The sequence below is a fragment of the Rhopalosiphum maidis genome, chromosome 2, assembly GCF_003676215.2.
Source record: "Rhopalosiphum maidis isolate BTI-1 chromosome 2, ASM367621v3, whole genome shotgun sequence".
NCBI lineage: Eukaryota > Metazoa > Arthropoda > Insecta > Hemiptera > Aphididae > Rhopalosiphum > Rhopalosiphum maidis.
In genome coordinates this window covers 79,269,172-79,294,767 of record NC_040878.1, presented here as the reverse complement: position 1 = coordinate 79,294,767, position 25,596 = coordinate 79,269,172, and the positions used below count along the sequence as shown (strand labels likewise).

Below are 25,596 nucleotides of genomic sequence, written 5' to 3'. Positions count from 1 at the left end.
CAAACATTTTGTTTTTTTTCGTTTTGATAACAAAGAAAATGTTTGTTTTGGCCATAGACCGTAGTATAGGCTCTGAGTATAATAACTTATGCCCATAGTATCTATATAAGAGACTATCGATTCATCGATATATATTTTAAACACATACCAAACAAAATACTCATCTATCTACATATTATATTATTTAATAAAAAAAAAAATCTTAAGGTTTTTAACCTGCAATCCACAAATAAATTGTTGCTAAGATATAGTGATAGGCTAATAATAATTGTGAAGGTGTCCTCTGGCTGTCATTATAAAAATTATATTTTACACAATTATGCGCAATTTATAACTGAAATAATATATTGATTACAATTTGTGTTGGTCTTATTAGGTAATACGACGTCGATATTATAATATTATTTATGACATCCTAACGGTGTTCGTCAACTGGTCCCCACGACAGCAAATACGTTGCGAACTACCGCAGTCGTCGCGCGTGAACGCAGACGCAGTTGACAAAACGAGCTCGTTATAATAATCGTCCCGTAATACTATATATATTATTATGAATATATACGCAAAGGCGAGATGGCTGTATATATTATGTATAATATATAAGTACATATTATGTATATGGTAACGCTGCCTTCGAGTACGACATCGTTCTTCATTATGACATCGGTAGGTGTATATATATAATAGTGATAATAATATACATATTTGGTGTAGCAGTGTCGCGTTCACGACCGATTTTCATCAGGCTAATTGCGTCGCCACTCGGTCGGGCCCCGCGCCACTGCCGTCCTATATATAATTATAGCTATGTACATTCGCGGCGAGGCGGTGATTAATGCGTTTAATATTCATAAAAATCGTTCGTGAAAAAGTCGTCGCGACGCTTATCAATCATTGTCCACGCGCGTAATTCGATTATATTTGTTATACTCTCGGCGCCCGCGTAATACCGTATATTAATTATTACGGAACGACTAAAACAATATCGTAAAAATAAACGACAATTTTAAGATTAAAAAAAGGAATATAGAAAAAAATAGCGCGCACCAGCTGTGCGAAGTCTAAACGAACGGACAAGGATAGACGTGGGTGATTCGGGACGATTGCGGTGTGACAACTAGATGACGAGGATATGATATGGTGGCGAATACGAACGTGATGAGAGCTCGCTGTCTGGCGAAATTTCACGGCAACTCGATATCGTTGCGGGGTGGTTTGATTACGCGGTCGGACGCGCGTGCAGTCGCTACGCGGAAAACGTCGACGGGCGGTCTCGCCAAAGATATTTAGTGCGGAGGTGGGAGAAGACGTGTACATATCAAAGGCACAAAGCACCCACGTGGATACCGTTGCTCTAACCACGCGGTAGCGGTGGTATGATTAAAGTCTCTGGCGGGTGGTCAGCGGCTAGTTCGGTGGCGAGGTCCGATAATTATACGACATGCAGGAATTCGCCTTTTGAACGACGCTAAAACGATATCGCGATACGTCCTGTCAGTCTTGCAATTCACCCCCGGTGTTCCGTTCGTCTTATGTTCAACCCACACACATCAATAAATAGTTGTTATGCACAACGTTCGCCTATACAGTATTGGTTTGGCCAGTGACACCAGGCACTGAGCTTTTTTTAATTATTATTATTATGAATTCACTGACATATATATATTAAAATTAATTATTAAGTAAGTAATATACAGAAATCTGTTTGTGACGAGCTATGACGCTGCGTTATGCTTACGCCGAATCATTCTTCTCTTGGAATTTCGTATATTTGACTATACGATCGGACATTGAATTTATATCATATCGGCTCTTATACCTATGAACCATAGTAAAATGTTATGTAAAATAATTGAATTGTACATAGTATAGGCAAGTAAACTGAACATTTTGCGCCATATTTTTAGTATCAACGAATACGAGTACATCTCTATTACTAATAATCGATTTATCTACATTCATTTTTTCGTAATACAACATATTGATGGGTAATAATAATTATTAAATAATGATATTAATTAAACTACTAGGTAATAATTTATTGATGTTTTAAGGAACCACACCACGTGATTGCAATATTTTTCAACTGGCAGTTATGCTTGTGGCAATTGCTAATGAGCAGAGAATTAAAAAAAATCGCGAAGCCAATTATCGTTGTAAAATCGATTTTGCGATACAATTTAAATTCTGTGTAATTATATCTTCATGCGTGCGCTTCTATATAAAGGTAACCTACCACGTGAATACGTGAAAGTATAATCTTATAAAAAGCCGATTTCAATTCCACTTGGCCGCACTCGAAAGCCGTTTACAGAGTTGCCATCAAAATCTAGGACGCATTTTAGACTTGCACGGTTGGCTCCGATAATACGTTTTCAAACTACCATCATCTTAAAATAGTCGAAATATTACTAATCATAATATTGTATTATATATTTATACACTTATTTAAAATATACAATTAAATGCTTTGGATACCGATTAAATATGTCAAAATAAATAAAATCGAAATATATTGATGTTGTAATACGATGTTTTAAAATATCAGTTTAGTATATTATTATGTTATGGTTTACTTTTAGATGATTTGGGTGTTTATTTTTTTAATTTAATGTAATATTATACTAAAAATAAGCACTATATTATGTTATAATCTTTAAGCGAAAAATATTAGTTTCATTTAGATTTAATGTCAAAAAATAAAAATATTTCATTGATTATAGCGCTAAGCTAAAAACCTTTTTTCCCTGTATAATGCAGTATAATAATAATAATGCTCTGTAAATTTAAAAACATTTTTTAATTTAAAAAATAAAATTTTACCAGAAATCATACTTTTGTATTAACTGTAATACAGTTATTTTTATCAAATCAATAACAAAAACAAAGCAAATACATTTAAACATCTGTCCTGTAATATAATTGTGTTACTTATATAATAGTATTATTAAGTAAAAATGTAAGTAATCTATTCGCAAATATTTGTAAAGATAAAAAAAAAACAATTATAAAAACATAATAATTAAATGATTATTTTATTAAATATTAATTTATCAAAAAAACATTGACACATTAAAAAATTGTTGTTTCAAACATGAAAACAATAATAATAAATTACTCATAAAAAATTATTTTCATGTCATGTGTTATTCGGCTTTGATGATGTACATTATAGATCCCTACTATTATATTTGTACTTGCATCATTCGACCAAAAAGGAAACGCTATACTATAGACTCAATCATATTATGACGTTTTTGATTTGTAACACGACCCATTGTTTTTATAATTTTATATTCACGGAAAGCGATGGTTATGAGACTTAAAAATATTTTTTTTTGTAATTGACAGTCTTGGGGATAAATCAAAGTTTGTTAAAAGACGTTTAGATGTATGCTTTTAATATTTATTGCTACAGTCGAAAGGTTGTCAATCAATATTATAACCTAATCGCGTAATTGTCGTAGTTAGTAGTTGACGGTAATATAGATCATATCAAATACAGTAGACCGGTACCAATATATCATTGGTTATCATAGTTTATAGTAAATAATAGTCCATTGTTATTTTTAAAATCGTTGAAATTACGACATATGCTCGAGGTTGCCATCGGAAAGTCGACCGTTTACAGTATTGTTTTAAGAGTCGTCGATAGTTCGGTACACACATCGCAAAATATAGTTTACTATGTTTATTATACATCCTATCGAAGTGTAACGTATGTCCGGGCAATACAGTTTCCGGATTGCTTAATGCACGGGAAACTAAAATAACGCCAATCGGAGCGCAGTTCCCTCGGGACAGTGTCCCTGTAGAACCGTACTCTTGATACACACACTGTACAAAACTATTTACGCCGGTGACGATATTTTATTCGTGTCCTCGTTGACGTGATTTACCGCGCTTCGTTCTATGAATGTCCAAACGTTGTATAGACCTTTTAATATTAAACCAATATATCATGCGACAGTTAGTATCGACTTTCGACGACGATATTTTAACATGTTTTTATTTCATTTAATACTGATCTCTACTGGCTACCATTTATAATATTAAACAATATAACCCACAATGGTTCTATCTCGTAATATTATTATTGAGTTGAAACGTATAAAAAAATAAATCGTTAATTGTATACTTGCACACGTTAACACTGCATAAGCCCAATAGGTACCTAGTACATATTTATTCAACTATAAACGATTTGTCGAACTTGACTATACATTATTCTATACGTTTAAAATATAAATATCCATCATATTACATTAAAAAATTAAATTGATTTGATTGGCGTATTAATTCGTTTGAAATTGACATCAAATTTGTATGTCGGCCGAGTATTGATGTATGCGCGATGGTATACATCAATGGTAACAAAATATAATAATGTACCCAGAGATATGCAGACATGCAGTAGAAATATACAATATTATCCCTTTATTTTTATTTCCCACAGGGGATGTGAGCCGCCCAATAAAGGCTATTAATAATATCGAACCCCTTATATTTTTAAGACCGGAACCGACGCACCACCCGTTTTTTTCTTCTAAAGATTTTTGTATTTCTTTACAGGAAAAAACATATCATATAATAAGACCATCATGTTCGCCGAACCGTTGAAACCGAACGACTTTGGGACGGGCTGCTGAATCTGAAACGACACACTGCTACGACGATCGATCGGAAAAAATTACTATGGGCACCTTATAAAAGTACAAATCACGGTTGCCGTTGTTACGGAACGTATTTTTGGATCGCAAACATTCGGTGGTATAGGATTTGCTATAGTAATATAATATTATACAGAGTACTCTACCGCATAGTTCACTAACCATGCACACTTTTTAAAATTTTTAACTGATTTGTCCAAATTCCAAGGACTGAATTTAAAGAAAACTAGTGTCCAGTAGTGATATAAAAATAAAAATATTGAAAAATATCGCACTCAAGTGAATACAACAATTCCAAAATTCAGAACTCCGATAAATTCACGATTAGACGAAAAAATGTCGAATAAGCATGTTTCGTGAACCGCTTTGAATAATAGTGTAAAATGATTTATACCTATGCCCGTGTACCTGATATTTTATTATAATCATTAATCATACTATTGTAAACCGCGTGAAATAGATTTATATAATTGATTTCGCAACGAATGTGGGTCTCTACGAGTCTGCGACTAATGGAATGTGAAAGACAAGGCGTTGTATCCTAGTCAGTCCCTTATTATTATTTATAAATTACGACCGTGTAACATTTTTAGATAATCAGTGACGGTGACGTTTAGTGCTCTCCGGTCTTTTAATCCGCATTTTATAATCTCGTTATTGTTAAGTCAATTTTACCATTAATGCATCGGTAAATGCGCAGCGCCTGGGTATTGCGTTCTAAAGGATATCCGTCGCTCCAAATTTTAAAGTTGCGCATTACACGCAGGGATCTATATATTCGTTAACATACGCACGAGCTCATGCACACATTTATAATTATATCAATAAGGTTTTTATCATTACACTCTCTATGAACGAAAATAATTTTGAAACTAGCAGACGCACCAATATAATATTGTATAATACAGTACGTCAGTACATAATAATCTAAAGGAACACTAATATTTCACCATTACAATTATACCGTTTAAAAATGTTGTTATTATATTATTATTCGTCATTGTTAATATTTTAATAACGCATAAAATAAACATTTTTCATTTAAAATATTTACTATATCAATATACTTTAAATCGTATATTAAAGTTTATTTTTAAAAGAATCATCTATTACCTATAAATTATCCAATATTTAATTATGTTATTATTATTATGTAGTATATTATTTTACATATAGGTACATACACTTATATACGCATTACTAGATTATAAATCGCTATAATATCTTTTATACACACTATTATACATAAAGATTTAAAATATTATTCATAATATATACGCGCACGCGCGCGCAGTCATTCAATTTCATTAGAGACCAGAGTATTATTAAATTATATTGTAGTAGGTATCTGTAGTCTGTACCACATGATAATATGTATATTTTTATATACATGTATATATATTCCATTACCGCCCATTCGGGTCCGCACCCCTTCTCCCCCGATGGTCTACCCTTAAAATGTTTCATAACCTCATTTGCATTCGGATTTTCCGCCCACTGTTTAAGCGGCCGCCTGCTTATCGAACAAAGCGGTATTTTTAACTCGATTTGCATCAACTGCTGCCGCTGCTTCATGTTTTTCGCTGACGTCTATGGTTTTCACGTCGTCGACGGCAGTCGCGAGGGTGGAAACCAAACGGTATATAATTTAACATGCACATTTATATACTATAATACATACTATATATATATATATATTATATACTGTACCAATATGTTTATTGGTACCTATTATTTTTTTTTTTTTGAGTATATATTATACGCATTATGTTTGCCAATTAATCTATTAATAAATCCGTTTATAGTATTATTTTTATTAACTGAAAATTTTTCGAAAGACTAAAAAACACTCGTATTAGGTACTTTTTATAACTACCTCTATATATTTTATAATTATTATAGTTATATAAATAAAGTACAAAAATAAGTTCTATAGTTGATGAAAAAAATTAATAGCATAACAAATAAACTAATCGAGTATAATATCACAATGATAATTTATATAGATGATTAAGTATTAAAAATAACTGGGAAAACGGAAACCTCATAATTTACCTTAACAACTATTCTGGCGCTTTACATAAATCAATACTGCAAATTTAAATAGCGCAACGATCATTTAATTTTTCAACCATAAAAATACGCAGAGTGGTTGTAATACAATTTTAACTCAAATATCGTTAGTAAATATACTTATCAAAATATGTACTGTCGAAACAACTAAACAGTTAGTATCGTCTAAAAGCAGAACAACTTCAATAATTTAAAAATGTGGTCATTGAGTACATTCCAAAATTCCAAAAATCAGTGTTTGAATAAATTCATTGTTCACTTAAAGAATGACAAAATAATGTTTTAAATATTGTAATAGAACCCGGCTAATCGATAATATTTTATGGACGACGGACAAACCAGGCGTGATTATTCGGCCGATTCTCGTACAAAACTTTATTTACAACGGCATGGTATTATTAAAATAATTTTTAAATATATAATTATGTCGTGAGCGTGTAGTCGCGCGCGCGTCAAACCATGAAAAATAAATCGAAATATTATTCATTAATCGCATGTGCGCGCGCGCCCCAGACAAACAAGAACGATACGACTATGAATGATCGTACACAGTCGGAAATCGAAAATCGATCGTCACGGAACGGACCCGTTCGGTAATAACGTCTTTTGACTCTCTCATATGTTCGCGTTCAAAGTATCTAATCATTGATATTGCTGTATTATTTTGGTAGTAATCGCGGACCGTTTTTTCACCGTGCGCGTTACGACAACTTACAATCATACGTCAGACCACAGCGGAATCGTTCGTCGCACGGAACGATAGTTCCATTACACTATAATAATAATATCATATTATGTATAATGTACGCGGTCTGTGCCCCGGGGAGACGGCAGCAGTAGCGACAAAGAGGGTGGTCGGTGGAAATCATCGTCATGATCCACTTCACACCCCTGTAAACCGATTTGCAAGATTAAATGGATACGGCGGCAGGGACTTTCATCCGCTCGGTGCTTTTCGCCACCGCCACCTCCTGCACCGCCGTCGGTTTTAAAGTCGCCCGCCATAAAGCTCGGTCGACGACCATAATATATTATATCGTCGTCATGTAATGTACGAGTAGTGTATAGCATTATTATTATTATTATTACGTGTTTGTCACGGGGTTTATGATGCAGACGAATCGCGCACGGTCACTGCCGACTGCTGCTGGTGCGGTGCCCGTTTTGACGTTATCGTTTTGGATTAAATGCGTCGTCGGACTACTTCACGGCTGGTCCGCACCGCGGACAAACGACGACTGACTGGCGAAAGGGGCATAATATCATTGTTGTTATACGTATATTATGATTATGTGCTGTAAACATAGCTGTATGATATAATATTATTATGTAGGTACACTCCTATACTTTCCATATATTATTATATTAAACAGACAGGAATAAATGTGTTTAGTGGTAATTCACTGTATACTACGCATTCACTGTTGCGTTTCTCAAAAATAAACGACAACAGTAAAAAATCTGCTTTTTAAATAATCGACAAAGAAACAGAATAATTATTCCGATCAAAACATGGTAAAGAGACTATATGCAGAAAAATGATTTCGATGGTTAGGAATTCCAAATATTCTTCGCAAAAAAATCATAAATCATCAAAAATGATAGAACGATTTTCAAAATATAATAGGTATTACTAGGATATACTAATAGACAAAATCGAACGATGTCACCTATTTGTATACTCCTACTAGCAATATATATTAATATAGCTTTATGAATTGTATACAGTGTACTTCAATGTTATTAAAAACAATGACAGTAAATACGGATTTTTTAATAATCGATAAAGAAAAACAAATATAATCCTGTTGGGGTTCGAATATATTATCGCTGTTTAAGAGATTTAGAGGGGTATATCTCATTTTATCGTTATATGAAAATTTACAAAGGAAATCAAACCATGTTTTCGGTAAAATACGATTGTTTCATCCAATTTTCTGTAATACTGGAAATCACGGTCGGGCATGCGAGGTGATCAGATTACTTTGTCACAGCTATTAGCCGAAAAAGGTTATCAAATAATAAGCCGCGTGTAATAAGCAAAAACAAAACACAATATATTATATATAAAGTTATAAAACGCATCTCGATTGATTCGCTATGAATAAGTACTATATATATATATATACATTTCTTAAGATTACATTGATTTGAGGACGTTATCCACAGAAAATACGCTTTCTATGGACTCGACGAGTATGATATATATATATATTGTATATAATAAAATACGTATACGAAAGCAATTATGTTTAGAAATTCGATCTACCTACTATACGCGACGGCGACGATACGTCGTATTTACCGTTCTGCACACCACGCACCACCCACACACACCCACCTATCCACAAACCCACACACAGCATATATATACTTTATACTCTATAAACACACAAGTAATATCTGCGAATCGGTTCGTCGAAAAGTTGTTTGTCGGCGTGGGGTGTGGTGGGGCGACAAACGGTGTGTAAACACGATTTTCCTACCCTAATAATCTATACCCCTTTTTCGGGTAAACATGGCCTCTTCGATCTTTAATATCGGACTACTTAGGGCGGCGGCGGCGGCGTTCCTCTCCCGATCTACACCGCCGACGCCGACGCCACTCGGCACTCCACCGCTACTCCTGCCCGACGGCTATGTAATTGTCCTGTCGATCAACACACAGAATCCATCATAAACCGACCGACTGTAAAGGGATATCGTCCCACGGCGCACGCGCCCGCGCTGGGACGCTGCAATACCTACCACGTGTATAATATGATACATACTCTTTTTTTCACTCTTTCTCTCAGTTTCTCTTTCTCTACCACTCTTTTCGTCCTTCCGCTCTTGCTGCTATATTGTAATATATATATATACTTTTTCCAAGTATTGTATATATAGTTCACAAACGAACGGATTTTATATAGCTTCTTCTCCCGCGATTACAATCATCAATGGATATAATACAATATATACACATATATGACTTCTTTACGACTGTATACAGCACAACCTTTGTGGAAGCGAATCGATTGGTCTACTGCGTTATAAACGTCTAATACACCGTGTATAGCCTATACCACACAAACGTTCACGTTTTTGGATAGAAGTTATACTACTTGTATAAATAGGTTAGAAATTTCTCTGATTTCAATTAAACACCGGTTAGACAAATAAACTATACGCGTTTTCCTTTTTAATAAACCCTATTTCTTATGGACTTATATACTACATACCGTTGTTGTTATCATTATTGATGTTGTTACCTACATCTTACAGACTGGCATCAGTCTATGAATCTCGTATTCATTTAGCTCAAGTTTACACGATTTTATTAGTTTACATTTATAACAAAATAATATTTAAATTAATATTATCAAGGTTTAATAAGACTTAAAGATTTAATTGAATAATTAGTGATAATTCGGTGTTCCTAATAAGAATGGTTACGATTTAATTAGACAGATAGAGAACAATAATATATAGAGACAAGAATACTGTAGATTTTCATACAACGCTAAGGGCTTAATTTGTCAGAATTTTGAATAAAACTGATTCCATAGACGATATTTTTTCTTGAAACTATTAAATATTAAAATTAATCTAATATATTTTATATAATATTGTCAAACGTGGTTTAAGAGTAAAAACGCGTATAATACATTTTATAGAGAACAATATTTAGGAGGGAACCTCATTGGGGTTTTGTATTAATCAATCTAAATACACAGCTCGTTATATTAAAGGCACAAAAACCTTTTTTTAAATAGTTCTTTTAATATTTAATATTAAAAAAAAACCTTTAAGGTTTCTTCTTAAACATTGCTTTCTATAAATTTTAAAATAAGTACCTATTTTCATTCTAAAACCACTTTTTGATGCCGTTTTGCTTGTTTTTCGTGGACAAGTTTTTATTGCTTAAGATTACCAGTAACCTCTTGATAAACAATTATTGAATGAATTGAAATATTTTATGGATAGATTTAAAAAAAAATAATAATATAAAACTATATTAGAATATCGTAGTGTTTCTTTTTGATCTACGGTGATAAATATATTATAAATACACAGTTTTTTAACACCATAGGCACGCGTCATGATTGTAGTAATGTAGTATAGAAACACTAATACGAAGTAATATGCCGGTTCATTTGTTTCTTGTACGACGTTTTGTCGTGTGAGAGGGTAAAAATAAAAATTCCAAGCAAAGCGAAAAACGTCATTTGTTATATTATAGTATGTGTATGTGCGTAAATGTGTATTATAGTTTGTCGTTGTGAAAATAAAAAATAAAAATGAAAAGGGTTCCGCACTGCACGCACACACCCAAGCGCGCGTGTGCGCACAGCGTTTTGAAATACTCGCTACTACTACTATCATAAAAGCTGTACCATTGTATACCACTACCACGGTGCTGCGGGGCCTGACCATTAGCGATGCACGCGTAATCCCATTCATCCCGTCAGATTATATCTAATTCCGGTTTAATTCGATTCAACGGCGACGACGACTTCCCCCATACACGCGCGCACACTGGCCGTGTTTATTACGACAACGACGACGTCGCGCACTCGCGCCTATTATAATCCACGTCCGGACAAGCAGACGCCGATTCTTTCCAAGAGCAAAAAATATTTTCAGTTTTTCTGTTATACATAATATAATATATAATACACCAAAATCGAAGGTTCATATAGTATAACGTGATTTTCATTTTTATCGATCACATGCAATATTATACCTATTCTAACCTATTACTTATTTGATGCTAACTAGTAAAAAAATTTATTTTAACATATACGAGTATATAAATATATATATGTTATGGTAAAAGTACGAATACTGGTAAAACCTAGGATACACAAAATAGTTTAGTCAAACCCGAATGATTTTTGTAGTTTGGATTTTTACAAACAAGATTTGGTTAATCATAGAATAAACAACTAGTGTTGGTAGTAGTAGTAAATTTTTTACCAATTATGTGTTATAAATCTTATAATATATAATAATTAATAATAATATAAATGTGTACCTATCTAATATACTAGTAGGAACTAGGCAGTAGCTAATAAAGTTCTTAGTATACTTATACATAATTAATATTATTAATAACACATAATTGGTAAAAAAATTCGGACTTCTACCAACACTATATAGTTGTTTATCCTAAAATTAATCAAATCTTGTTAGTAAACGTCCGAACTACAAACATCATTCGAATTTGACCGAATTATTTTGTGTATCCTAGATTTTACCAATATTCCGTCATATTCGTACTTTTACCGTAACATATACATATATATATTATATTTTTAGGCTAGGCTGTATATGATTTTTTTTTTTATAAGCAAATTCTTTTTATGACAAGGCTTCTTAATCGATTTTTTTGTTAGTAAAATACATTATAATAATATAATTCAATATTTTTTCATGCATAGGAGAAAAACATACTGGTTTTTGTAAAACATTTTACCTTAACTATAGTTGATTAATTTGTTAATCAACTTGATAACACATAACGTTTAATTTAATATTAAAATATCCTAGCTTTTTTCAGTTGAATTAAAAATAATCCATCATATTTAATTTAAAAATGCCATTATTTAATAAACAATAAAATTTTTTTGGCATTTTTAGTTTTAATGTTATTATACATTAATTACTATACACCTCCTCCTAAATGATTTGAAAAAAATAATAATATAATAATAATACTATAATTTCTATTCTGTTTTTGCATAAAATAGTATAACATTATATAGATTGCAACAAAATACTCTACATGATCTACATGTCAATTTTAATCAACATTTTTAATTTGATTTAAGTTTACGTTTTTTTCATGTTTACTTTAGGCTTGGCGAGTTCAATTTATTGTTTTTTTAACTATAAATTTCTAAATTAAGATCTTGTGTTTACTTAACTTAACTCGAGTTAAAAAGATACTACACCTGCTATTGTGGTGTTTCTATTTTACATACATTTTAAAATGAGTTATGAGCAACGAGCATTTTAATAATTGTTATATTTTAAATACCTATAGTCACTTTTAAAATGATAATATCAAATCAATAAAAGTCTATGTAAATGGCCTAGATAATATTTTTACCTATGATTTTGATAGTAATTTTACTAATTTAAGCTAACAACATAAAATGAATTCAGCTAAACGAAAATTTGCTGTTGTATATATGTAAGACGGAGACAACACATGCGTGTGTGGTGTCCTCTTAATTATTTTCAATAACTTTTCCACCTATGTCTATCATGTCCTGTATCGTTATTAGTTCCTGCAATAATTCTGCTTGCGTTATATTTACACAATAAACATATTAATAATACTCCATGATATACGTACCTGCAGTATATACTATTATATTATTTGCTTTTAGAGCCACCCTCAAAATCGGGTTCCAGATAAAACAACAATGACATTTTATCAAAGTAAACACACCATACCCGCACGGCCAGCAGCGTTTTGCAGTCAAAACTCGTTGCTTTTTAATTTGTGGTTCTAGACTGGCAAATTTGAAAAAACAAACCGCCATACTGAAAATACGATTGAAACCACTTTTATACTAACGGGCTAAATTATAAACATACAAGTCAATATTGAAAATAATATTATTTTCGTATATTTGTATCAATTGACGCTTTTCGCTTTCAACAAAAGTCGTAGCTACAACGTTATTTCCGTCATTCATTGTATATGCTCATTTAAAAAGATTCCCATTCTCTACATAATTTTTACCGTCTAGTTTAAAAAGCAAACCGATGACGATCTGGTTGTTGATGGATTGGTTAAACTTAGGTGCTGACTAACCTAAAGACTAGGATTTTAATTTTTTTTTCAATATAATATAATTAAACCACTGTTTTAAAAAAAAATCTTAACGGTTGCCGAGTAACAAGAAGAATTGGTTATGTACTTCTTATCGATAATTACACAACGTGTGTATCTATATTATATTTAATATTCATATAATATTTTGGTTTATTTTTTAATGTTTTTGTTAGAGTATTTTTTATACATTATACAAACATGTTTACTCGGAAATAACACTTTCTTATAGCCTTTCATATCAGTGTCGATAAAATAATGAATACCTATGAAAAACTTGGATTTTTTCAGAGCCAATTACAATTTTGCCCTTCTTAAATCTAACATTGCCCGCTGTTTTGCGATTCTCTTATATGATTCACAGTACGTGCATTACGCAATAATATGTTATTATAAACCCGGCCAATTATAAAATATGGTTTACGTAATAAAAATACAACGTCCGCAAAAAACGTCAACGGGGAGAATAAAAAAACCAAAATAGAAATTGAGCCACATCGCCTTGACACGATGCTGCAGTGACGACGGGTCGAATTACGACGAGAGTGCAGCGTCGATTTATGTTATTATTTTATATTAAACGCTGATTCACTACCTCCCGAGAAGAGGGAGAGAGCCGCAACCAATTTGAACGACACGCGCGCGATGATGACATTGCGACAACTTTGGACCACGACAATGACAATCACGAGGTTTGCTCGGCTCTAATGAGAGCGGCTTTTGGGCCTATCCGTTATTATAATATTATATTATATTGCAACGACCACGTCCATGTCTAACACCCGATACCGTTGAACGACGAAGAAGTATAGGCATGATATTAATAATATTTTATATGGTTATATGTTAGAAGTAGGTACCTACCATATATTACAGATCGTCAAATAATTTTATACTCTGCTGTAATATACGAAATCGCATATATATTAGTACGAAGGTATAGATCGTCACTTACCAATAAGTTATATTAATATTACCTACAATTGTAAGAAAGTTAATGTACAAAATTAACCAAGTTATGTCAAGTTAAATGAACGCAAGATCGTTAAGTTCGGAGTTAGCAAATAATAGTATAATAATAATAATAACATAGTATAAATGTATAATACATTAATACTATGTTATTAATAATATATTTCATCAATCTTCATAAGTATTTTAGTGATATTGTCTCTCAATAATTTTCCAACATTTTTTTTTATTGACTTTTTTACAACTTTGGTAACAATAACCATTTTTACAGGATTGATTATAAGCTATACATATAAGATATGAGATATTATGATATATCTGAGAGGATTGGTATGCTTTTTGGCGATAGTTGTAGGAACAAAAACTTCTTTTTTAAATTTTTTTTTTTAGATCTTCAATTTTAGTATAGTACTATAATACAATGAGAAACACTTTTTAATAATATTTGTCATAAAACTGAAAAAGTGAAAATTATGTATTTAAGAATTATTCGTCCACAAATGAAAGAAAAATTAGTGAAATCGATAAAAAATAACATGATTAAATAAAATTTAACTAATTTTTTCGTTTTAAGGAATTTTTGTTGTCTACTTATATAATCTAGTTGATAAGTTATACAATTTTAACATTTTTAGCTACTTTTTGTTTATCCGAACCAAACTATAGTAAAAACAGTTCATCCCATACGTACAATTCATTGTATTTAATAATATTTATATTATTAAATTAAATCAAAAATGTAGGAATACGTATACAATACAATGTATTGAATATATCATCAATATTATATTTATAAAATGAAATACTATCGTTGATCATCTGACTAAATATATTGCAACATAATCATCCGTTAACCATTTTTTAATTAATTCAGCTTCACGTCTGTGATATTACGTTTATACTATTTCGCATTTAATCGACTGGATATAATTCCAAAACATGATTCATCGCAAATACACTTTGAATTCTAACCGAACGAGGGGTTAACGACTGCAGGTTATTATTACCCGCACGCTTTGTTTTATCTGAGACCAGTCTCGAATCGTATGTAATATGTATATTATAACCACGTTCTAGGTAATGATACATTTTTTTCGATAAAAATAATAATATGTAAGTTTAGTCAGATGCGAAATTTTAAAGCCACCATAACGGTATTAATTTTCATCCTCCCCGCTTTCCAGAGACACGCACATACACACCTAAATCATTGTCCAATAAGGTGATTTGCCAAGAACATCACAGAGGTCTTTCTTTTTTTTACCCTGATTTCGCGATATATTGTGACGGTAGTACAATCAAGGGCGGTGTATCCGCCTTTACCGTGTCACCAGTATAAATGGACAAATTATTTCGATCTCGACGGTACTTATGTAAATTTCCCCAAAAACACCGTTCCCTCTGTATATTATATACTCTCAGTCGAGATATACTTTTCACATGTGCATAAATCACTATTGAAAAGGGTAGTAAAAGTTTGAAAATATACACACACATATACAAATTTCCCGTTCAGAAATAAGAGAAATCGAATAAAATCAAACAAGAGATTTTTTTATACTCCTCTCCATCAGCTTTTCTCCATTTCCTGTCTAATACAATACGTCGCAATCAAGTGCCGCGACTGATCGATCGATACACGCGTATATATATTTAATAATAATATATATATGTACATCGAGAACCGGTGAGAGAGAGAGAGAGAGAAAATATAACAGTTAAGGGCGGCTTTATGTGTATATATATATATTATATACAATGAACGGCATTAATTCGATGGTCCCTGACGGTCATTAAATTTTCTCCGCTGCCTTAACCGAACAAACTGAGACAATAGGACTAAAAGCTCTTTGAGAGAGAGAAAGCGAGCAAAAGAGCTGACTTAAAACAATTACAAAGAGATTTGCTCTGCCGTATTAGCGTGGCGACTACATACGCCACCGCCGACTGTGTACGAGTCAATGCTAATACCCCTTTTGTACTACTTCTCCACCACCCTACAAGCGACCGACGACGTCCTTATCAGGTGCGCACGCAAAATCCGATCCGATCAGTTTTCCCATTTCACGCTCAACAGATTATAATATGCGCGTATCCTCTACTGCGCAAGAGACTGAACGATGACGACTATATTATATTATATATGTATTATAATAATATAATACTATACGGCCGGACAGCGTGGTATAATGACGTAAACACTATAAATATACGTATATATACTCAAATATAGGGGAAATTAAAATACTGAGAAGTGGAAATGATAATGTGGGGAGAGGGATAATGTCGAAATCCTTCAAAAGGACTCGAACGGATATTTTTCGTTGAAATTATACGGTGATATTATTACGAGTAGCATAATATGTATATTGTATATGCATGTACATAATTATCTACGTTTTTTTATACATCATCATAAATGCACGTATATACTATTGTATATACCTAATAATATGTATTTACTATATGCAAGTACATTTTCAGTTGGTAGCTATATATTTAAAGTATATAAATATTAAATATAAGTTATAAACTATTAATTTTGAACATTGTGTGACATATATATTTATTTATTAATTTCTCTATATTCTCTATATTATGATGCTCATTAGATAGCAACTTACTGCATTACAGAGTAATATTGACTACACTAATTTTCTAAATGATTCTATATGTATGTTTTTTTTTAAACATTTAAGCTATATTATTATAAACACATTTTTTTTTTCAAAAATATAAAAAAAAACAGTGTACAGATTACAGTTAAATTAACGTTTTTATATTTAATAAAAATCAATTTCATATTATATTATGTATAATTAATATACATTAACGTAAAGAACAGGGGGGTTAAACTTTTTTTTTCAGTGACCACTGACCGCGTACAGTTTAGATCACGATAGTTAAAAAAACACATAATTCGGATAACTTTTAGTTTTTACAATGCATACAGCATTTTATATTTTGAAAAAAAATGTCCAAAAACGAGTTGAAAATAACATTTTTTTTATATGTAATGTATACCTGGTTATATAAATAAACACTTTCGATAGCGACCTACACTTGTTTGGGTGGCGGCAGCGATGGGTTCATTTGCCTGTGCAAACACGTCAAAGCTCAATTATTTTGTACCTATCTATAAACACATGGGTGCGTACTTTCTGCAGCTGCAATACGCTCCAGAATACTGATTCGGGATTTGGCCGTTTAGAGCGGGGAGATCGAAATGGAAATGATTATGTATATACTGCCACGTTATACCGGAATGTTTACCGTGAATATTCCGGAGTAGAAACAATCGCACACAAAACAAGTAGATATATACACATACAGGGTGATTTACCAAGCACTACCTCTTCTATTTTTATATTTAATAATGAATTTATTCAAATTTTGAATTTTTAAACATACTTAAAAGTCGAATTTAAAAATTCTCTAAAATTTTAGCACTTTATAAATAGTGTCACGTTACACAAACTTCTGATATTTAAACAATGATACCTCATTTACTGTAAACTAATTAGTGATTTATTTTTAAAAATATTTTAATATACCTAATTAAAAATATAAACGAGTAGTCTTTAGTCCTTAAAAATGGTTTAACAAAAGTTTAAAATAGATATCCATTGTACTTATTATACTTGAATCATTTTTACAAATATCAGATAATATAGATAACTAAATTTTAGGGTAGAAAAAGTATGAGGAAAAAAGGGTCGTTATATGAAATCCTGGTTTTTATCCCTAAGGAGTAAAAAAATATCTCAATAATTCGAAAATATTATCTTTAAGTATATTTAAAAATTTCAAAAAAATCATATTTTTAATAACTGCGTTATTGAAGAAAAATAAGGGGTAAGCATGCTTGGCGAATCACCCTGTATATACATATATTATAAGCGCTTGTACATAATACATTTTGTTATGTGTTTTGTTAATGTTATACGACAACGGGTACCACACTATATATATATACATATATTTGCGTATTCAGAGAGAGGGATGAGAGAGATCGAGAGAGATCTATTTCGGGTGCAAACGAGCATTTGCATGAATAAACAACGTGGGCGGGATGGCGGGCCCGCGGCCATCAACTTGTTGATTAAACATTGGCCAATAGCATATATATATACATATATAATATATATCGAGAGAGAAAAAGAGAGAGAGTATTGCGATCTACGTACAGTGTATACATATTATAATTTACGCATTTATATATAGTGGCCATATATAACAGCAGTGCTTAAGCACTCGAGTTCCGATTGAAATCGCTACTATATATATTATTATATACGCAATCCCTAAAGACTTGGGTGGCTGTTCAACGTGTTTTCATATAATACGACCATGTATATATTAACGTCGGTGGTAGCACTGAACGACCACCGTCCCTATTATTTTATCGAGTATATGCAAAGTGTTTATTGCCGGCTGAATGTTCATATATATATATATATATATATATATATATATATATATATATATATGTATGTGTGTATGTATGTAGGTATATATATTGTATAGAAGGTACGTATTCAATTATCGTCGTGGTTTTTTTATTATTATTATTATTATTATTACTCCGCAAAAAAACGTTCAAAAATCTATCGAGTATATTGCGTATTATTTTCCGCACGGCTTTTTTACTTTAGAAATTAAAATTTCAGTCCAGCTGTCGACACTGTATATAGACAATATATGGGTTATTTATGGTATTGTACAGTACTATTTTTTAATTATTATTATTTTTTTGATACATTTTAAAATAACTGGATTTTCAGTATAAATTATAATTATACGAATTTCTAATCTATTTGGCCCTACTTTTAAGTAAAATATACTTATTATTATACAATACACTGACGAACTCCTCTGTAGCGTCTATATGACTTACATCTAAATCAACACGTCAAACTAGACCCATAATATCTATTAACTGTATTATATTCAAAGTATAATAAAAATAACTAACATACGTGATTAATTAACTAACTAAGTATGTAATAATTTTAGTTCTAATTAATGAATTATATTTTTAATTGACAATAATTATAATATCATAGTATATTAATTAAAAAAAAAAACATGATGAAAGTTATTTTACTTAACTATTGACCATTATATTATATAGCTGGTTAAATACATCCGTTAGTTGTTTCTATTATAGTTGTTACACCCATACAACCATATTAAATACAAAGAGATACGTGTACAATACATATTAAGTCAAAGTAATAATAACTTTTAAACACCCTTGTCGTTCATAGACCGTAAAGAGCTAAATATCAGTATGTCAGGTCTCTGTGATAGTTTACCAATCATATACGATAAAACTAATATATTAAAATAATATTATTCCACCAAAATACGTAAATGATAATTATATATTATAATTCCTTATACCGTCGTTATGCGTTTTACAACGATAATAATACATTTATAAATATTATTTTTGTTACATTTATTGGCAAAGAAAATATAAAATCATTTTTTTCCGACGAAATTTATATTATGGGAAAGATTTGGCACTATATATAATATTATGACACACATTTAAAGGAAAAAATTCTTAGTGTAAAATAATATAGACAGTACTCACTTAAGTATTAACTGGATTTTTATTGTCGTCCATACGTATATGAGAAACGAAAGCAACCAAATTCATCTGGTCTCCAGTTACATCATATAGCCGTAACATATTTTATTTTGTAATATTAAACGTATAATTCTCGTACAAATTAATGTTTATAATACTTATTTTTTTTAACTAAAAAAATTAATTAATTTATACCGTTTTCAACGCTGAGCACATATATATTTATATTATTAACATAAACATATAAGAATTAATAACAATTTAATTGCGTTATCTTATGAACATAATATTATAATATAATCTATTATGCACTCGTCACATTTAACGATTACATCTTTTTGATAAATTCGACTTATCCTCACAGAATCTAAAATCTTTATACGATAAATTCTACTTAAAAGTACTTTAAACATTTATATATTGTAAATAAATTATTAATTTAACTTATAACTTTATGGATTTAATATGATTAAATAACAATTTAACGCATCTACACAATGGTATAATTAGGAATTTTCTCTGGGGGGGATTAAATTTTTTTAGTAGAAAACTGTAAACTTCATCACTCATAAAAAATATATATAAAAGTATATATAAAAATTTTTGTAAAAAAAGACTCTGGGAAATTTATTTCCTTCATACCCCCCTTAACTACTCCATTGCACCAACATAATGGATACATATTTGTATTACAATTTATGAATATATAATTTTACTCCTCGAAATTTTCCATTGTTGGTCATTAACTAATATGTATGATATAATAATGAGTATGTCCAAAAAAAAGCATTTTTTGTCACAAAGACACGATGTAAGTACCTGTATTATATAAGTGGGTACATAGAGGTATTTCGATATTTGATTATAAATTTAATAAAAATAGTTTAAAATATGTTCCAATCTTATTAAAATAAAATAATATTAAAGTCATCTTAAAGAAATAAAAACTTTTTCGTAGTAATATTTAGAATATATTATTTTAATGAAAGACAAAAAAAAGCTTACACTGCAGCAATATAAAAAGTAGCTGTCACAAAGTCGTCAGTTGTCAAAAAGACTAGATGACGGTTAGACATCGAAGCAAACGTTAATAAAGACGTCCGGACGCAATAACTGTTTCATCATTATATTATACTCGTACACAATTTGGAGCAAGAAAAACTATATTTTTACACAATGGAATACACAGCAAAAAATATGGTTAAAACAATTTAAAAAAATGAACGACTGCGAGTAAAGTTATATGTACTACTGCGCGCATTATTATGTTATCACGAACGAACACGCGTACATTAATACATTATGTTATTATATTATAATATACCAAATGGTCTAGACGGAAAATCCTAAATTGCAGACTTAAAAACACTGCAGATTTTATTTCACAACGCAGTTATTTTAACTACAGCAAATAACTACGAGATTTGTTTTTATATTATGTAGAAGTATTTCATTTCCAAGTAATATTATCCATGAATATTTTAAAACTTAACTAATAAATCTATATAAGTTCATAGTAAGTATATGCGAATTTTGTACACGAACACCATTCTCCGACCGTTATGCTCCTCTAAACTTTAAAAGCATAAACTATAATAATATATAATCTACTATGATAAATGTATATGTTTTGATTACAATCTGAATCTTTGTCCGAAGTATGTATTTTAGATTTAAATCCAAAACTATTATAATAATATACAGCGTCACCAAGTATGCAAAGTAAATGATCAAATTTTTCTTCAATTATATAGTTGTCAAAATCTTATTTTTGGAATTTTTAAACGTGGATACTTAAAGATTACTATGAGATTTTTTGTTCAGATTTTTAAACAACTCCTTTTTATTTAGGGGATTTTTTTTTAAATTTTCGACGTACAAGATTAGAATTCGAAAGAATAATTTTGAGTTACTTAATTTGTATACTAAGGTTAAAATAATCCATCAAAAATGATTTTGGGAGAAGTATTGAGCTTACATTAGCAATTAACTAAATAATAAATACTGGTCTATCAATACATCAAGTTAACTTTACCACAGTATACTCTTTGAGTAAGTATATTTAAAAATCACAATGGTTTGTGAATCACCATGTAGGTATAACGTGTATATTTGAAGAAAACCATTAGTCGATACTCGATATAGATTCGGCATGCAAAATATGACATAACGAGAAAGATGCGAGGTATCAAAAACTGCGGATGTAAAGTAAAAAAGTATTATTGAAAAAAATATAAAAATATTCATAAAAGTAAAAAAAAACATGGATCGCTCAACTAAATTGTAAATGTGTATTAAAAAATAAAATTATCTTCTCATTATCGATATTTGTTAGATACTGAAAATATTTCTATAAAATGAACATACAATTTCATGAAAAGTAACTACCTATTCTGCTTCCAATTGTGATTCATGAAGTTAAAATATTATTTAGATCTTCATCATCATAAAACAACTAAAAATTAAAACAAAGAACTTGTTATATTATACACAATTGTATAGTTGTAAACGTTTCTATTTTAAAACACTGAAAAAATTGATTTCGAAAAATTAGCGTAGCCGCGTTTAAATGGAACACCCCGTGTATATGTGTGTATATAAATAACTTCCGACAAAAAGCTCAGACAGCAGACAATATTTCTTGTAGGGCATAATATTATTTTCCCATATACACAGACACAGTGACATACACATACACACACACGCGCGTATATTGCACACTACGACGCGAATGTAAATGTATATAATACACATAGATATAATATTTTATTCGATGCCGAATGCTCGCAAAAGCGGCGTTGGCGGTGAAACCGAAGGGTAGAAGGGTCGCCCGCTTTTATACGGACCTTTTTCTTGGCGCCCGGTCCGAATATCTGTCTGGCGCCAAACGTCCGCCGCCGCCGCCGACGCCGTTGCCGTTGCCGTTGCCTCCGCCACACGTTCGTTCCACTGCGTCTATATTATTATCCTCGAAGCAGTGCCTTTGCGCGAACACATTTTTATATACAAAAACGCGAAAATCGGGTCGACGTCTTTATACGCGTTATTTTCTATCCGGCGACCACCGCGCAATCGTTACGCGAATTTCGGTCTGCAACGAGACGGATATAATAACAATAATATAATTCTCCAGAAAACTCGTCCCGAGACCAACATAAACCGCAATATAAAACCCATAACGTTCATACGATTTGTATGGCGCAGTATAGGCACTACATATCGCCATGTCGGTATAGCTATGCATAATAGTCAAGTACCAAAGTACTTGCTACAGCACACGACTGCTACAGACCTCGGTATATGAACGAAAATTGTGTAATACTATATGATACGCAAGTTGCCATATTAATATAGTTCGTGTTCCTGTTAAACTCAAAGTACATTTTGGGTAAATTGTTGTATTAAACATGCCAACTCGATGGACGTCTTGGTTCGTTTTACTGAACAATGTCAACCGTATATATACGAGACGAAATAGTGATAACACAATTTATGAACTAGTATACGCTTATATACAAACATCATAATAATGATGCGCGTCGAATTCGTTGAAAAATTGAAAAACAATAATTATTTAATATACCATTGTATTTAATTGAGAAACGGATTAAGACAAAAGACAACAGACGCAACGTATTTCATTTTAGTTCGGTCGGCTATAATAATAATTAATTACAACGAAGAATTTAAGCGCCGGGATCGGATAATTCAGTGCTGTGTATATACAATACAGCAATTTCCTTATTTATATGGCTTATGTAATATATTAACTAATATAGTACGTCTAATATATGTATAGTGTATATATGTGGCGTCGGAGAGGGTCCCGTTGATGTTATTGTCGTCATCAGTGCTTTGGATGTATTTTTTTTTTTAGGGTGCGTTCCAGTGGAGCGGCGACAACGGCGGCAGTCCATTAAACGCCTGTATCTCTTAATCAAAACTCCTCCTTCGGTGACAATGAGTTATAGCCCTGGCAGTGATGACTTGAATATTAAACGAAACCGGAGAATATTTGCGGATAACGAAGGGCAGAAAAAAATAATAACGTATTAAAACGATACACACCCTGCAGCGTAGTCGTACGATTTCATAGCGTTTTTTAAATCACAATGCAGTGCCGAATTATTTTTCGAACTATGATGACGATGACACAATCAAATAACTTACCTACCTACAACGAAATATGCAACCCCCTTAAATAATGATAACATTAAAAATAGTTATAGCAGACACCGGACCGTCCACAAAATCATATAGCTTAAATTGATACTTAAAATATTACGTATATTATTTTATACATTAAAGATACATACTTATACACAAAATGTATCCAAAATAAGGCTACAACAATATTTGTTTTAAATATTATTTTACCTCTCATCTTCGTTGCGTTCGACGCTCAGTCGTATTTTTTATAGTACTATACTATTATACACACTTCAAAGTGAATAATACTCTCGAATATCGCGTATGAGATAAAAATTGTAAATATTTGCAAAGATCATTGTTTCAATAACAAAATATTAAATCACATTGTCGTTTCTATTTCATTTCTACCTCGTGCAGTTCTATCTGAGTAAATAATTTAATCGATATTTACTCAAACCGTATGAGTGAGTAAATACAAATAATGATCAAAACACAATCAATTTCTATTTTCATATTCCTGTTTTCTATAAATAAATATTATTCATATGCCCACTTAATATTTTTTAATTGATTATTAAATTGTTATTAAAACAAAATGCATATGTATGTAGTTTTATTGTTTAAATATAATTGTGCGTTTAAATTACTTAGTCAGGAATACATGTGTTCTACAATATATTTCCTAAAAATATTTTTCCATTTTGATGTTTAACTCTCGATCGATTGCGTTCGAGCCTACTACAGCGATAGTGAAATGTAATTTAACGCTCGTTTAGTCAGAATAATGTTTCAAAGATAACATATTTTAGCGATTAGCGTAAACAAAGTTAAAAAAAAATACACTAGTCTATACGAATAACTAGGTACTATACTTATTAAACAACTATTTAAATTCTAAACTATATCGTCTAAACGGGTTTCCAAAAACGTATTTTATATTAACTATAGTCTTAATAAAAATACGAGTAATTTGGCAAAAACTATAAAAATTATTTCCAAAATCAGACATACAAAACTAAATTACTCGAAATTTACAATAATTATATTATTATATTAGAATATGGTACTAAAATTGTTATGACATAATTACGTCATCAAATATTTGGTATCTGCTCGTTTTATGAGTAGTATGACATCAAATTCTGAACTCGTGAAAGTTTATTGGCTTTTGTTAGTTTTTACCAACAGTGGCGAAGAGAAGTGGGCAAAGGTTTGCGTTTGCGGCATCAGAACAAAGGTTTCGTCAACTAAAGGGGTTTTCATTCTGTCCTTTTCTTTTTTATCCGTCCGCACTGTAGAAATCT

General features: G+C 31.1%; 1 protein-coding gene across 1 annotated transcript in view; it reads right to left on the bottom strand.

Annotated features, from left to right (window-relative positions):
* The window catches only part of LOC113554950 (vesicular glutamate transporter 1-like), a 78,160-nt gene that overhangs the window by 40,482 nt on the left and 12,082 nt on the right, over window positions 1–25,596 (bottom strand). The window lies entirely within an intron of this gene.